We start from the raw sequence: 17,435 nt of genomic DNA on the forward strand, positions 1-17,435 counted from the left end.
CTGCTTTATGACAGGATCCCAAGAGAAGCATTGGGGTGGAGAAAGTTTGATATCAATTATTTCTTTTACATATTAGAAATAGTTATGCTGGAGTGATGGATCTCACTGTCACAATCAATTTGTTAAAAACTGTACATTCCCTAATTCTGTATTCTCTCCCATTCATTAGTCATCATTTTTGTTGGGTCTTTATGTTAGTGAGAAGGTAACACGAGCATCACTGTTTAAGTTACCATACCTTGTATTTTGCTCCTGACCTTGGTGTAAATGTTTTTGAGCTAGAATAGTGATAAGGCTCACAGCTGTGAGTTCAGAGAGAAAGAGATGAATTCCCTGTCAGTTAACTCAGCAAAAACTTAAGTAAATCAGATTTCTCATCTGTAAAATGGGCTATATTAATGGTTGTTTTCCTACATAATGTTTCAATGATTCTCACAGCCTGTAGAGTCAGATACAAGGCTCTGTGGGATCAGTACTTTCTTAGCTCAGGCTAGCCTATAAGTGAGTCAAAATATTTAAAATGTATGCAATTTAAACTCTCCTGTTTATTTTATTTTGTGGCTAGTGGTGATTTCTGTTTTTTAGATGAGGACAAAATTTTCATTTTCCATTGCTCATGCCCTACTTACATTCCTTCTTCCAAGACCAAGTGCCCTCCATGTACCCAGCACTGTCCCAGTGATAGGGACACAATACTGAGCAGACAGAGAAAGATGTGACTCTCATGGGCTTGCATTGTAGTAATAACTGTACAAACTATAAATGTGTTTGCAGTATCTTACTACAGCATATACTTTCCTTCTCTGTTTCAGACAAATTCATTTAGAACATGGCTCAGTGCAGTTCTGTAACTTTCATTGGAGTATCACAAACACAAAACCTGAAGGTCAAAGGCAAAAAAAATTGCTGACATTATCATCATCATTATTATTATGATTTAAATTATGTAACTTACAGTATGAGAGCTGTTAGATTTTGAAATTCAGGGATAAATGAAACACAGATGTAATGTTACTTTTTCAGAGTCATTCTATTGCTATATGGAAAAGTTTAGAGGCACCAAATACCATTTAATGTATAAACCCTTAGATTGTAAGCACCCATAAAAAACTAAGGACTAAATTTATGTTCATTCAACCTTGCAAATAAATACCAAATGTACACCAGCACTCAAAATACATATCTTTTGATTTCACAAAGATAATTCAAGTAAGTAAAATTGGCATTTTCACTATGTTTATCTATTCTAACAATGGCTGACTCATAAAAAACTGTAACCCACACACTTTACATGTATCTATTTTAAAGTCAAGTACTACCTCACCATACACTGAGTAGATTTAGTGGGACCCAGTGGGTTTCCTTTTCCTTTTAACAAGAATAATCCTTAGGTTTGGAGTTTGGTTGGATGCAGCCAGCTACACATTTGAGTTCAAACATTATCATTATCATCTCAATAGACTAATTCTAAAATTATTCCATATATAAAACATGGTTTAAAATAATCAGTAGGGTAGCACTTAGAAGGTGAGGCTTCCGTTATCTGAAATCTTGCTCCATTTGACAGTGGAAATGGACACCAGTTGGGAGGGTTAGACTGAGAACTCCCAAAAGGGATTCATGATGCTTGTTCTCACTGGCAACAAAAATTCCAGGCACATTTCCTTTTTGAGAGATAGTGATGAAGTGTGTGCACTAAATTATAACACTTCTTTTCTTTTCATTTCTGATAGCCCTGACCTTCCTATTTGTGTACTTAAAAAGGATGCTCAAGTCAGAAATGGCTTGCTGCCTCCTAGTCTTAATAACAGGGAAAAATGTGCTCCTACATAAAATTGGGAAAGTCATTTCCTAAAAAGGATTTAAATAGGCCTTTAGCAATAGGCTTACTGTAACCCTCATCCTTCTTGAGCCCGACTTACTGGATCACTATTTTTTTTCTATCTCCACCAGAGATAACAGATCTGTGAGGTTCCAATTGTCAATTTGCTCCTGGGAAGTGGAATTTAAGTATTGTGAAATAAAATCCAAGTGGGTATATTTTGAAACCAGGCTACCATTTGAAAGCCTTTTCCCCCATAAAGTAACAGAAGAATACATTAATAAAAGGAAAAGAATAGTGTTCTTTTAACAGCTGCATGTGCTAGCCTTTATCATTTTTCTTACTTTGTTTCCCTCTAGTGCCTCAAAGTGAAAAGCACATGGGCATTTTATATGGAGACAAGTCCACCTCAAGGGAATTTTCTCATTGAAAAGGAATTGGGAAGAGTTATTACTCTTCTGGTCTCTTTTAAGAACCTAGGTGCCGCTGCCCTTTTTAGGAGGATGTGTGAACCATAGTCCTGAATCCCCTCTCCCTTCCCTAGCCACCAGCACCACTGAACACCTCTTTCCTTTCTTGGTAATACTCACGTTTCAAGGAACCAAGCACATTATCATGTTTATTTCTGTGTCTCATCCCTGGTCCTGGTATTTTGTCTGAACTTAATATTGCTACAGATGTGATGATGTGCATCTACTAGGCTTACACTGGAACAATTTTTTAGCTTATAAATTAATATCAAATTAACTTAGAGGCTTAATACAATCAAATATTCACTATTATGCACAGTATTTTTTAAAAGGGGGAATTGTATTATTATTTGGATTTCAAGTATCAAGCACTCTGTTTTGACCCAGAGCCACAATCCTTGTCATATTTCAGTTCATTCTTGAGCATCTCAGGCAATAGGTGTCTATCTGTTCCAGAAAGAACAATAATCAGGGCTTGCTACCATAAGCATGAATTACTGCTTTGGGGAAGAATTACTAACTTGCTGGTATTCTAACTGAAGAAGAATGTACTTTGCAGTCATACTGGGCTGGTGCTCTGGTACTATGATTCAGAACCACCTAAAATTCCTTTTGGCAGGAAGCAGTGTATATATAGCCAAATAATATTTTCATGGATTCTCTAGTGTTCGATGATCCCACAGTTTAGTCTGGACAACTTCCCACAATGGCAGGTCTATTAGAGAATCTAGGGGTAACAACCAGTCAGATATCTTTGTCCTCTTCACAAAGAAGAAGATATTGGATAGGCCAACAGGGGAACACAGGGATGCACTGTGAGCTTGTCCACCCTTCTGTGGTCTCCAGTACACAGCCAGATGCCTCAACTTTACACTCTCCACCTAGTCACCATCAGATGATAATCAGGTGACCTAAAAAACATTGCTTGGGTATCACTCAATCAGGTCACTAATATGTAAAATTCAAGATTAAACTATTGGGCTGAAAGTGACATCCTGGACATTTAGAAATAGAACAGTGAAGTAAACCTTAGTGAGAGTTTTCTTTCACATTAATTTATGGACACTTGGCAGTAATCTTCAAAGGAGGGTGTGTGTTTATCATTTTTGGCAATGCTTTTGTTTTACTTACTCCAGAGCCCCACCTTTTGTTTTTGGGTGTTATTTTATCTGATGGTACCTGGCAGCAGAGCTGAGGCTGCTCACAGCGCCAAATTATCTGGTCAATTTAGGGGAATTTGAATTTTTGCATCAAGTAGAAAAATATATCCAAATTATTGCTTTGTAGCTCTGGATGTTGGTTGTTATATTGCAAAAACCATAAAGGAATCTGAACACTCTGGAATTTTGGTAACTCATTTATATAGAACTCAGTGAAGTGAGACTTTAAAATAAAATCTAAATGAAGATTTTATTTTACTTAGTAAAGTATTTCAGTTCTCTTATCTATTACCACCAGTTTCACTTTTTAATGGAAATAACAGTATGAAAGGCAACAATTTAGTGTCTTTGTATATCACTTGACTGTAGACCCAAAATTATTCAGGAAGAGCTAATTCTTAGTGTAAAAATGTAGTGGTTAAGCCTATGCACTTTGGAAATATACACCCTTGAAGCTGAAAACATGTTGCATTACTTACTAGACAGAAGAACTCTCTGAGTCTAAAGACTGTTAAATTAAGAGACTTTTCTTTTTTTTATGCCATTCTGCCTTTTCTGTCTAGCAAACTGCTTGACACACAGTAAAATCTCAAAATATTTGGTGACTACATGACTGTTAAGGTTTCTTTTTTTCCTGTGCATGAAAATCTTTTTTCGAGTTAGTCTTTTCATATAAAAAAGACTGACCCTTTGACCTTTCCTGAAGATCAGTTGGGTTCTGCAATGTATTATATGCTTGAGAAGGTAAAATATCACTCAGATACCCAACATCCCTTGCTTCCTGCTTCCACTTACGTTGCTCATTGTTGAGAGTGCTAATGAAATTGTTTCTGAACTTACCTCCTTAATTGATTGGTTAAATGATGTCAGAGATATATCTAATAGAAAATGTTTTACAACATTTAATAAATGAAGAAACTATCAGCATTCAGAGACCACAAAGGGAAGAATCATTGCAGCTAAGGAAAATCGATTGCATTTTGCTGTTAAAACCTTCATTTGTATACTGTCTTCTATATTCTATGACCTGTAATCAATCATCAATGAATTTTGTCAGCACCAAAATTGAACTTGGGTTTTATAACCTAATAAACTTTGAGAAGTTGGTTCTCAAGGGCTTTCCATAATTGCAGGGTAATCTTGTGAGATATCAAATATATATATCTGGAATATCTCAAGTGGTTGCCTATCGACTCTTTTCATTTCAACAACCTTACCTGGGCAATTACTATGGGACTGGCCCTGAACCAGGCTTTCGGGCACTCAAAAGCCAGCACAGGTATTTCATATCCAAAAATTACATGCTATTTGTTTAGGATAGTGACATGAATATGAGCAAAATAAAGTATATATAGGTAATCATGGAAATTGTACAAAATAATGCCAAATTTTACAACAGGAGAGTATTTAGATGCTAAAAATTATCTATCCAATATTAATTCTTCCTGTTTTATATAAAAAAGCTCAAATTTTATACCAAGTGGCAAAGTGCCCAGCTAAAAACACCATTTTCTATTTTCTCTTGCAGCTACACGAGGCCATATGACTGAATTTGGCTCATGAGATACATGAGTAGAAGTCTGGGGATTAGACTTCTGGGAAGTCTCCTTAGCATGGGAACAAATGGCTGGCTAAATAGTGGCTGGAGCTCTCAGGGCAATACTGGAGGATGATGTGGCCTTGAGGACAGAAGCCATGGATGAGGGATGGCAAAGAAGGAAGATAGGAAGGGGTCAGGTCACTGATAACACAGCAGAACCTTGAACTGCTGCTTTCTTAATTTGGGGATGGAAATGCATTTCTGTCTTGTTTAAGCCACTGCTGCTTCTACTTTCTTACTGGAATCTAAGTACAATTTCATATGATATGCTGTATGTAGTTTGTTTGTTTGCTTTTTCAGTGGAAGGAGTTGGGGAAGGTAACTTAGAGAAAGTGATGTCTCAGAAGATTACTTTAAAGGATGAGTGGGAGTCGCTCAGATGATGGCAGATGAGGAATCCGTTGAAAGAATATTCATTTTCATCACATACTTAATTAGATACTGTTTTCTTTAATGGTATTTTTGGTTTGGAATTAAGTTCAAACTTACAAAGCTTTTCAAGAACAAGAATAATACAAAAGTACACCTCTTATACCCTTTACTCAGATTCACCTGTTGTTAACATTTTACCCCATTTGTTTGTATTGGCTGTCTCACCCTTTATTTTATTATATTACCAATAGTAGACTGTATACATCATGACCCTCTACTCCAGGACCGCTTTATTTCTAAATATTTCCTAAGAATAAGGATATTCTCTTTCAGTACCATAGTCTACTTATCAACTTCAGTAAATTTAACATCAGTACAACAGTTTTATCCAACAGTTGTCTTTGATTGCTCCACCACTGTTGTTTATGGCACTTTCCCCCTCCAACTTACGATCTAGGGCCAGATATTGCATCTAGTTGTCTTATATCCTTAACCTGGAACATTCCCACAACCATTCCTTGTCCTTTGTGCCAATGAGATTGTTTCTATTATTATTAAGGTATCATTGATATATGCTCTTATGAAGGTTTCACATGAAAAACACTGTGGTTGCTACATTCACCCATATTATCGAGTCTCCCCCACACCCCATTGCTGTCACTGTCCATCAGCATGGTAAGATGCCACAGAGTCATTACCTGTCTTCTCTGTGCTACACTGTCTTCCTCCTGACCACCCCTCTATGACACTTTTTAAGACTATAATCTTACACACTTTTTAATAGAAGATTCCTCATGATGTGATGTTTCCTCATGATTAGAGTCATTCTAAACCAAATACTTCACAGGTGATGCATGTCCTTCTCAAGGAAGCCCATCAGGTGACACACAATGGCCATCAGCTCCTCACCAGTAACATTAATATTAATCATACAGGGAAGGGGTTGCCTAGCTTCTCCCCATATAGTTACTTCTTAAAATAAAATTGAAGCTAGTCAGCTGTTTGCAATAAAGCACTTTAATAAGTGCATTCCAAGTTTCCAGTTTTCAGCAAAATTTCTCTTGTCAATTTGTCATCCATTGATGATCCTTGCCTGATCCAGTCTTTATGATGATACTGCAAAATGATGATTCAACTCCAGTACCCCCTCCTTAATCAACCAATCAGCACTCAGCATTCTGCCTTAAAAGCATGAGACCTCCATTCTTTCTCATCAGTAACACACTACCTCATTTTTTAATGCTTTATAATGTATTATTATACCATATTTTGGTGCTGAAGTTCTCCCTGGTTTGACTTGGCAATCGAAGGCCTATTCAACTGGGTTCTTTGTCCTTGTTGCCTCCCCCATTACCTTCTTTAAAAGCACTTCTTTCCCTTCAGACATAACAATACATTGCTGACTCATATCATAGAGCATCTAGCTCCTCGGGAGTGATTAGTGAATGCTGCACTGTACCTTTGAATCCTCAGTTTGATATCGCAAATCTTTGTGCAGATAAATTTGATATTAATCTTAAAGTATTTAGCTCAACATATTTCCATGAAGAGCCCTAGTTCCTTTTAGTTGGAGTGGTAATAGAGGCCAACTTTTGGGATTAGGTGTGCTTATGGTTACTGAGGTGTCTTTGCTCCTTGTCCCTTATAGTACACAAAGCTGGAAGTGTGTATATATTTATATGTATATACATACAAACATATAGTGTAAATGCATGTACAGGGTCACAAATGCATGCATATACACATTCCAACATATTTTAGAAATTGAGTCTACATCAATACTTCTGATTCTAATAGATTCTCATGAAGCTCTTTCTTGCTATCCACAATTGTGCATTTGTGTGTCCCTTCCTCCTTAGTGAGAACTCTGGCTCTTAACGATAGAAACAAATTTTACTGACTGCTCAATCCTATAAAATATCTCAGTTGTTTCAGAATCACTTCATTCATACCACTACAATAAGTAAATCTACTAAAAAGTCCATAGAACTTGTTTGCAAATTATCTGCCCCCACCTTCTACTCCATAAATACTGTTTTAATGGGAGGACAAATTTCAGAGTCACCCATGAAGGACTTCTATTTACTATTAGCCTAAGACTGTAGATTTAGCACAGGAGTAGTCATTATTCCAAACGTCTGTGTTTCCCATACTTGGCACATTTATATTGTTGAGTGTAAATCCTAAATGACTGGGGTGTGTGTGTGTGTGTTAATTATCAATAAAGCACTAAGTATTTCATTTAAAATTGACTGCATTCTCTTTATCCTTTTCTCTTTTCACCACTCTCTAAAGAAAAATAGCAAGTTACATCTTAAATACATCCTGCTAAGTCAAAGAAGCCAGTTTGAAAAGGCTATGTATTATGATTCCAACTATATGTCACTCTGGAAGAGGCAAAACTATAGAAACAGTAAAAAGATCAGTGGTTGCCAGGGACTGGGATGGGGAAGGAGACAGAATAAGTGGAGCACAGGGGATTTTTAGGGCAGGAAACTATTTTTTCCTATGTGTAAAGATAGATACATGACATTGTACATTTGTCAAAATCTGTATAGAATGGTATAACACAAACATTGTATATGGACTTTAGTTAATAATAACCTGTCACTAGTGTCTCATCACAAAGAAAAACCTGAGTAATCTATCTGGGGCTTTCAAAGGACATCCTGGTATCATTGCCATGTGTTGTCAATGGCACCTATCCAAAGAACAGCCCATTAACAACCTGGCTGATGGGGCAACCAGTTCAGATATAGAGAATCTTCATTGGGAACATAGTAAAATGTTAATCAAAAGAAAAAGAATAGCTCATCAATTGTAAAAACTGTACTACACAAATATAAGGGGGTAATAATAGAGGAAGCTGGGGGGAATAGGCAAGGAGGTATATAGGAGCTCTGTACTTTCTGCCTAATTTTCCTGTAAACGTCTCTAAAAAATAAAGTCTAATAATTAAAAACAATAGCAAGTATCAAATTTAGAAAACCTCAACTAGAGAAACAGACTATTATGAGCTTTTAAAACATACCCAGCACAGTCATTAATTAATTTATCATCTAAGAAGCTGACCTAAATATTGACAAAGGATTTTTGTTGTTGTTTTTGAGTGATTGTTTTTCTGTTTTTTTTTTTTCTTAGGAGTTATCATAAATTTGGAGACTTTTAAAGGTGGGATTCAGTTGTATTTTATATTCTCAGTGGCCAACCCACTGAATCAGAGGTCAAATGAACAAACTCCTGAATTGTGCTTTCATGGTGTGCCTGCTCTTCCCTGAGCCTCCTGGTTCTTTAATTGCAGACGAGCTGTCCTGGAAAACTGCTCAGGGAACAAGCTTATGTTGCTTTGACAGTGTTTTTGTATCGGGGCCCTTTTTAGTCAGGGCAGAGGACTCCCTTTCTCTCTTTCCCTGCGTCTTCTGGTCAGTGATCTTCATCACTTATGGTAAATCAACATCTATTCGCTCTAAGATCTTCAGCAAGATTCTTGTGTCACCTACTACTGGGAGAACGACTTTTCTCTTCCGAGGGCAGCTGTGCTCTGGGACTGTGTGTTCTTGTTTCTTAGCTTCCTGGATGTTCTGCTCTGTTAGTTTCTCTTGGTTTGGATGCAAGAGAAAGCAGCGGCTTGGCGCAGACCGGCTTTGATGGGAAGTGCGGTTTCCAGTTTGGTTGCAACGTCACCTGCAGTCATGTGATTCATGTCATTTCCCTGGTAACCATTTCTGGTAACAGCAGCATAAGCTTTTCATGCAGGCTGTTGTATAGATTTCATGAACATAAGAGACTATTAGTTAGCTATTAATAATGACAGGCGTGGGGGCTGTTGTCGATAAAATCAATGCTAATATGCGATAATCACTAAAAAGGAGCAAAGTGCAGGATTGTACATACATTTGTGGCAATCATGTAAAATTTAATTTTAGAATCATAAGATCAGAAGCAAATTTGGTGAGAGGGTAGAATCTAATAATTTGCATCAGTTTCTTTGTTCTGTGACCATGTCAAAGTCGCTACATCGAAGTCATTCTGTGGAAGGTGCTAGTGTGTTTCAGGCTTTGCTGTTCTCTCATGTAGACCTGGGAAGGTGAAGGAGGAGTGGCAGTTAGAAATTCTGGCTTGGAGACTGTATTAATTAGCTAGGGTCGCCATAACTAGTACTCCAGGTTGGTTGTTTAATACATACAACTCTTACAATCAAAGTTAAATATTTGTGTAGATTTTCATCTGTGGTTGTCCAGTCAATTTATCTCTCCCTATATAACATTGTATTAATTACTGCAGCATTATAGCAAGCTCTTCTGTCTGCTAAGACAAATTCTGTACCCCACCACTGCCTTTTTATTCAGAAAATTCTTGGATGTTCTCTCTCATCTATATTAAAGTTTTAGAATCAACTCATCAATGTCTGTGAAGAGCTCTGTTGATATTTTGATAGGAGTGGCATTCAGTCTATAGGTTATTTGGGGGAAAATTATTCTTTGTAATACTAAATCTTGCTATTCAAGAACAGTTATTTAGTGTCCTTCTGAAAGTTTCATAATTTTTTGCAAATCAGTTTTCTTGCATATCAAAATTTAGTAAGCTTGGTTAATGAGATGCTTTTTTCATTTTAGTCCATAGATTTGTGAGATATATTTCTTTTTAACTCTCATACCTATTAAAACTAAATATTGAAATAAAGTGATGTCAGAACCAGACCTTCACATTATATGCTATAAAACCGAAAAGGATTCACTATAAACTAATATTTGTATTGAGAAAAAAGTTTTTATGCCATCTATAAACTTATTTGAATAGTATTTGTGTTATTCTTTTTTATTTCCATTATGTCTATTATACTTTATAAGGAATACTTGCCATTTAAATTTCTGCTAAGGAAACAAAAAGGAAGAAGGTTAAACAAAGTAGTTGATGGCTTTCAGGAAATTAGGCTTTGCAGGAATTGTAGGAAATGGCTGACCATGATTCAGGTACCTGTTTACCACTGCAGTGAAATAATTCACAGGAGGAATACCAGAAGCTTCTGGAAACATCTTAAACCTACCATCTGCTAAAGCACATGACATGCCTGCCAATGGCACAGGAACAATATTATGGTTTGTGCTTCTTTCCCATCTCCCAAAGCTTGTGTAAATATCCCTCACAGGAAGAATATAATGCAAAACCCTGCTGTCAAGGATTCTGAGAAATGTAATTTCTAATCTTTTAGCCCTTTTGAGTAAGAGATTTTGGAAGATGAATAGTGTTGGGTTACCCATGAGTAATCTGCACAACACAAAATACACAAAAGTACAAAAAAGAAGTCAATATACTATGTAGGTGGTATGTGCTCATATGGTGGGATGCTGGTAAGGATATGCAATCACATTTTTTTTAGATAGTACTTTGTGAATGCCCAGCAACTCTAGGGAGTCTCTCACTCTCTTATTTCCCAATTACTGTCCCTCTAATTCACCGTCCTTCTTGCCATCTTGCTGTTTGATCACCTCCTTCCTCACCAACCAGTAGGCTTTTAGGACACATCAGTGTCCTTCTCCTCCATCGAATGCAGGTCCTTCAGTGTGTAGTTCTGTGGCTACGAGTACTTTGCTCCTGAAGACTGACCTGGCAAGTACAGGCAGTAGAAGGGACAGCTGAGTGGTGTTTGCACTCAGTGGTGTTTGCTCAAATGCTCTAATAGGGGCTGGGGAGAGGGAAAGACCATAAAACTACTATTCATTAATGACTTCTGCTTCGGGACACGCAAACAGAAATGGTTACAGGCAGTACAGCTTTCTGCCCCTGAGGTAACTGGTTAATCTAGTCTAGTCCCAGTGATGACATCCCACAGATATTTGGTATGACTTCCTCCTCAGCATCCTTCTTACATTTTATTTGTCTTCTGGCCTCCAGGAACTGGCCGGTTATTTCACCTGCCACTACCCATGCACAAGTCAGAGAGTCTTCCTTATTGCAAAAAACAAAATAATGACAAAAAGCTAGTGCTCCACCCACTCAGTGCTGGCATTCAGGAGGGTCATGCCTAGTTCACACATGATTCATGGGGCCATGACAGTTACCTCGCACTCAGCTCTTAGCCCAGGGTGCCAGTCCAGCTCGCCTCTGTAGTCTCCCTGTTCTCTCACTCAGCAGAAGACTCTCCCCTCCAAGGCAGTAGCTTCACACTCTGTTTGCCGGCCAACAGAGTAACAGCACCTTCATCACCCAGTGTTCTCATCTTCCCAGAGTAAGCAGAACTGCACATCAAAACTAGAAAGATAGTGGCCTCAGGGTAGGTCTAATAGGAATCCTTGAGATAAAAAGGCAGAGGCCGGAACCAAATTCCTCTCAAGCCTTTGACTTTTCCCATGACTTACGTGGCCCATGGAAACAGTTAAAGATAAAAAGACATTAGTAACTGTCTGCATGCACAGTGCCCTATGGGATTGAAAAAGGACCCTGTGGAGGGACTGTTCTGGGACTGAGGACTATCATACCTCCTAGGATGTAGAAGGTACTAGAATCATCCTTACTGGGCTGCATCAGAATGCAGCATGAATATAAGGAGCTCTTTCATTAGTGTTCCAGGGAGGGGGAAAGGGTAAAAATGAGAGAAGTAGAAAGGGTATTTATGCAAAATATCCTGTGTTATTTACATCCTTTATTTGGTTCATTAGTAGTAACATTTGCCAGGGTAAGTTTTATTATGTTATGATTTCAAAAAATATTTTAAAAACATCAGTAGCAGAGGAAGGCTAAGGCATTTTAATGTAATGTGGATTTCTGGATAAAGACAATTTAGTAGTGATTTCTTCTAGAGAGGGTAGACAATCTTACGCCCCTGACTGAGGAACTTGTTCTTTATGCCACACCTCATGAGGAAGACACGGCTGCCAGATTCCTGTGCACAATCCCTAAAGAATGCCTTTGCTGTGAGAGTGTATTTGCTTGGGCCTGGTCAGATTTGGCTGAGAAGGGTGGGCCGCCCCCTGGGCGGGCCGCATACCTTCCCTGGGAGACCAGGAAGCTGCCAGGCCACTCACACGGCAGTGGGAACTGCAGGTTCACCGATAGACCTTTTCTCTTTGATTAGGCATTTTCCAGAGCTTCCTAAATGCTTCTATGGGATCTCTCAATGGTAATTCTTTGTTCTAATTTTTAAATAACTTTGTTTATTTCAGTATGTGATTTCAGGGATGAATGTTTAACATTTCTTGATTTGCCTTTGATATCTTGGCAAGTTGCACAGTTATGTCAAACATGTTGGCCTGCTTTCTTTCTAATCTCTGCGGTCAACCAACAGAGCCACTGAGAGAGCCTCCCACTGTTTCTGCCACAGGCTCTGCTGAGTGAGTGAAAGAGAAAGGAAGGGCTTTGATGCTGCTGTTTCGTGGTAAGACCCAGTGCGGCACTTTCCCCGTCTTGTCTTGCTTCTGGAGACCCCTATGAGCTGCCTTACACATTTTGGCTCCAGGTGTTTTTTTCTTACTGTTAGGGAAATAAAAATTTTGATGAAATAGTAAAGAATAATAGACCTTATCAAGTAGCTTCACTAGAAACCACTAGGAATTACTCTTGCTCCAAGACAGAAGTTTGCTTCCATTGAATTTTTACATTTGAACCTCCCTATTTTAACAGAGGCAAAATTGGGGCCTGGTTGGGAAAGGCAAGGCAGAGGGGGTATGTAAGCATATAGGTTCCACTAATCTGAAGATAATGATTTTTATATGACCTTTTCTAGAGTCTGAGAAGAAAACAAAAGTGCATAGACCCCATACCTTCCTCTTAAGTAAATGGATAAGGAACTGTGGCTTATATTTATGCATATTATACATAAAGAATAATATTTGATTCTGTAACATGAATACATTAGCTTATAAAACTTTTTTTTTTCCAGCTCATAGCTCGCCATTTAGCCTGTGATGGCTTTTTCTTTTAATGGTGAAGGCTTTTGGTAGGACATACCTACTGTTCATAACGAAATGCATTTATTCAGAAAAGGAGTATGCACTGAATGTCTCTTTATTCCTTCCTACATTTTCTACACCAACTTACTCAACAGGTCTCATGGAAAAATAGAGTGGATGAAGTAGGCAGATGCTAATGTAGTGCAATGTTAGGGTCCTAGGAAGGCCTTGCTTTCTAAGAGTCACACATCTTAGCTGTGATATAAAAGGGAACTCCATCCCAGTTTTCCCCAGGGGCCTGTGGACCCTGGAATGAGCCACAGAACTACCCCAGCCATCAAACAGAGGAGGAGGGAGTACATGTAAATTGACTTCCTTAGACAGGTCTTCTTGGGTTGGTATGGCATAAGCAAAGATCAGAACGCTTAACATTTCTCAGCCTCTCTACGTGGGGTTGGCCATGGCTGTGTGATGTCAATGTCCACTCCCTAGTTCTGCGTTGCAGAATTGTGGTTAGACTAGATAGACGGGTCAGGTTATATGAGCGCTTCTGAGGGGAAAAGATCCTAACTATTGTTGGGGGTTGAGTTCGTTCTCCTCGGTTCTTGTCCCCACCACAGCAAAGAATTGAAATGCAGAGACACAGTAGCAAAGCAGAATGGAAGTTTTGTTAGAATGCACTCTAAGGTAAGAGTGGGCCACAGTCAGCGTTGACAAAGGCAGGCTGCTCACTGTGGGGCTTCTTTTTATGGGGTTTTTGGCAGGACAGAGAAGTCCTTGATCTTTGGACTTGGAGGCCGGGTCTAATTGGTAAAAAAGAAGCCAGGGGCTGCTCTAATTAATGGCTTCTGTGCCTGTCTGTGGATGTTTTATTTTCTCTTATCTGGGGAGAGGCTGTGCTTGGAGACTTCTCATCTGGGTATGTTGTGTTTTTCTTGTCTAGGGAGTGTCTGGACATTCCAAGTAACTGGTAGTCCTTGAAACTTCAGCTAATTAACTCTGTGAGTCTTTTCTGGCTCTCTGGTTTGATCTGGTTAACTCTTTGAGTCCCTTTTAGTGGGCTTTACTGGCTTTATTTTCCTCCATCCACTTATGCTTACCTTTCTGCCTAACATTATCACAGCTTAGGTAGGATGCAACAGTGGGGATTCTAGTGTTGGTTTCCAAGCTCAGAAAATACATGCACTGAAATGAAAAGGCTTCTTTTAAAGAGGATCATGAAATAGTACACAGTAGAAGGTGAAACGGTGGATATATGTCAGCAGCAGGAGTAGCATAGGGCTGAAAGCCCTGGCTCTTCCTTGTACTACTGCCTGCTGTGAAATCCTAGGCATGTTGCTTAACCTCTCTGAACCTCAGTATCTTCCTCTGTGAAATAAAGATGATAATAGTACTTTAGAAGGTTGTTGTGAAGATGAAATCAGATAAGGTATAAGTGCTTTGAAGCTTATCTGATATAGGGAGTGGTCAAGAAAAGATGCCATAATTCTGAGTGGGTTCTGGTCTCCCTTGCACACAAATGAAGTTGTTCAAAGTTTGGCAAGTCACCTAACTGTTCAGAACCTCAGGATTCCTGTCTGGAAAATGAGGTTTTGACTAAATGTTTATGATCTTTTTCTTATTTATGTTCCCAGTCCACAAGGAAGGGAGGAAAAGGAAGAGGCATGTATTTTCAGTAGGGTTCAGTTAGCGGATACCAGAGGTTGGCAGAGAACCTCCAGCTTCTATCTTCTGTGAACCATTCTGTCCCCACCCATCCCTTTCCCATCTTGTCTCACACTGCTTTCTACTGCAATGGCAGACTGGAGTTTTTGGATATGGCCCACAAAGCCTAAAATGAAATATTTACTACCTGGCCTTTAAAAAAAGAGATTGCTGACCTCAAGCTATAGAAAAAAAAAGCAAAACAAAAAGGAGGTTTGATTTTGAGTTGTATCAGTTATGTTAATAGTGAAATTTGTTGTAACATTTTTATTCTGTTTGATGCTTTCATATTAACTTTGTATCTCTGTTCAAAGCCAACAAGTGTCATTAAAAAATTTTTTTTATTAAGGTATTATTGATATACACTCTTATGAAGGTTTCACATGAAAAAACAATGTGGTTACTACATATACCCATATTATCAAGTCCCCACCCATACCCCAATGCAGGCACTGTCCATCAGTGCAGCAAGATGCAACAGATCCACTATGTGCCTTCTCTGTGCTACACTGTTCTCCCTGTGATCCCCCACACCATGTGTACTAAACATAACACCCCTCAATCCCCTTCTCCCTCCCTTCCCCACCGCCCTCCCAAACCCCTCCCCTTTGGTAACTACTAGTTCCTTCTTGGAGTCTCTGAGTCTGCTGCTATTTTGTTCCTTCAGTTTTGCTTCATTGTTATACTCCACAAATGAGGGAAATCATTTGGTACTTGTCTTTCTCCTCCTGGCTTATTTCACTGAGCATAATGTCCTCCAGCTCCATCCATGTTGTTGCAAATGGTAGGATTTGTTTCTTTCTTATGGCTGAATAGTATTCCATTGTCTATATGTACCACATCTTCTTTATCCATTCATCTACTGATGGACACTTAGGTTGCTTCCACATCTTGGCTATTGTAAATAGTGCTGTGATAAGCATAGGGGTGCATATGTTTTTTTGAATCTGAGAAGTTGTATTCTTTGGGTAAATTCCAAGGAGTGAGATTTCCAGGTCAAATGGTATTTCTATTTTTAGTTTTTTGAGGAACCTCCATATTGCTTTCCACAATGGTTGAACTAGCTTACATTCCCACCAGCAGTGTAGGAGGGTTCCCCTGTCTCCACATCCTCGCCCGTTGTTCCTGGTCTTTTCCATGCTGGCCATCCTTACTGGTGCGAGGTGATATCTCATTGTGGTTTTAATTTGCATTTCCCTGATGATTAGTGATGTGGAGCATCTTTTCATGTGTCTGTTGGCCATCTGAATTTCTTCTTTGGAGAACTGTCTCTTCATATCCTCTGCCCATTTTTTAATTGGGTTATTTGTTTTTCTAACGAGTATCATTTTATTTGCTAACGTGGCATTTGTGAACAAGTATCTTGATGATTTCTTAGAAATTTGCCCTGATTAGGAGGAAATATTCCACAAGATATAATTTTTTTGTAACTTTCGCACGTCTTAAATGTCTAGACCATGATTTTGGAATTATACAACAGTATTGTGCCTTCTATATACAAAATGAATTTAATCAAGTGTTTACATTCCTTTTTGTTCTGCCTTGTTAATTTAAAATATCCTCACCCTCTTTACACCAGATATTAGTAGTAGAACTGATAAAAGTTAAGATTTGTTTTTATAGAAGACAACTCAGTGAATAAACATATATCATTTTTTTCTTCCTGAAAGAACCGAATATTCAAGTAGAGAAAATGGAAAATACAAAGCAAACCAGCAGCAAAAAAATAAAAAATAAAAAACATATAAGAAATGTGAAAAGCACATGAGGTGCATGAAATGAAAAAACAAGTTACCTCAAAGTGTTGTCAGTGACCTCAAGCCTTCTTGCTCTTTCTCTCTCTCTCTCTCTCTCTCTCTCTCTCTCACACACAGACAACACCCCCCCACCAAATTATTGAGGCCAACTATTTTAAGTAACTCTTTATTCAAATTATTTGTTTAGGAGAGGAGTAGGGTGTTGGCAGGGTGAATTGTTGTGGGATCAAAACAATAAAAAGGCAACCAATTCCAAAATATTTGAAAATCACTCTCTTCTAGAGACATCATTCATATTATCACCAATTTTGTTCCAGTAAAGGATAATCTATTAGTTTACAATAATGTTTGGAAATTAACATTTTTCTAAAATTTCCTGCTCTCTTCTGAAGAGATAGAAGTAAATGCTTATGCAAAAGGATATGGAGACAATTTGAAGACAAATTTGAAGATAATGTGAGAGGAGGGGAAAATGGTTGGAAAGAATGAAGTAGTGGGTGGAAGAGGTGAGCAGGAGAGGCTGGAGGTGTGGTAGGTACGGTCTTTTCAGACAGAAGGATCACTGAGGAGTAGGAGAAGGACTGACAGAGCAAGAGGTTGAAATTGTGCATGGGAGACATGAACTAAGGGATGCGGGCAGCCGGTAGAGTCAAAAAAGGTG

The 17,435-nt window shown here is 38.5% G+C and overlaps 1 protein-coding gene across 4 annotated transcripts in view; it reads left to right on the forward strand.

Moving 5' to 3' along the window:
* SCEL (sciellin) overlaps positions 1-17,435 on the forward strand; it is a 189,818-nt gene that overhangs the window by 68,442 nt on the left and 103,941 nt on the right. The window contains exon 1 of one of the 4 annotated variants that reach the window (XM_057494611.1): positions 13,896-14,000. The exons of the other annotated variants lie outside the window; for them this stretch is intronic. The gene's annotated coding sequence lies outside the window, so the exon portion shown is untranslated. Of the gene's footprint in view, positions 1-13,895; positions 14,001-17,435 lie in introns of those variants that run through there. 4 annotated transcript variants of the gene reach the window in all.

This window comes from Manis pentadactyla, chromosome 17, assembly GCF_030020395.1.
Source record: "Manis pentadactyla isolate mManPen7 chromosome 17, mManPen7.hap1, whole genome shotgun sequence".
Taxonomy (NCBI): domain Eukaryota; kingdom Metazoa; phylum Chordata; class Mammalia; order Pholidota; family Manidae; genus Manis; species Manis pentadactyla.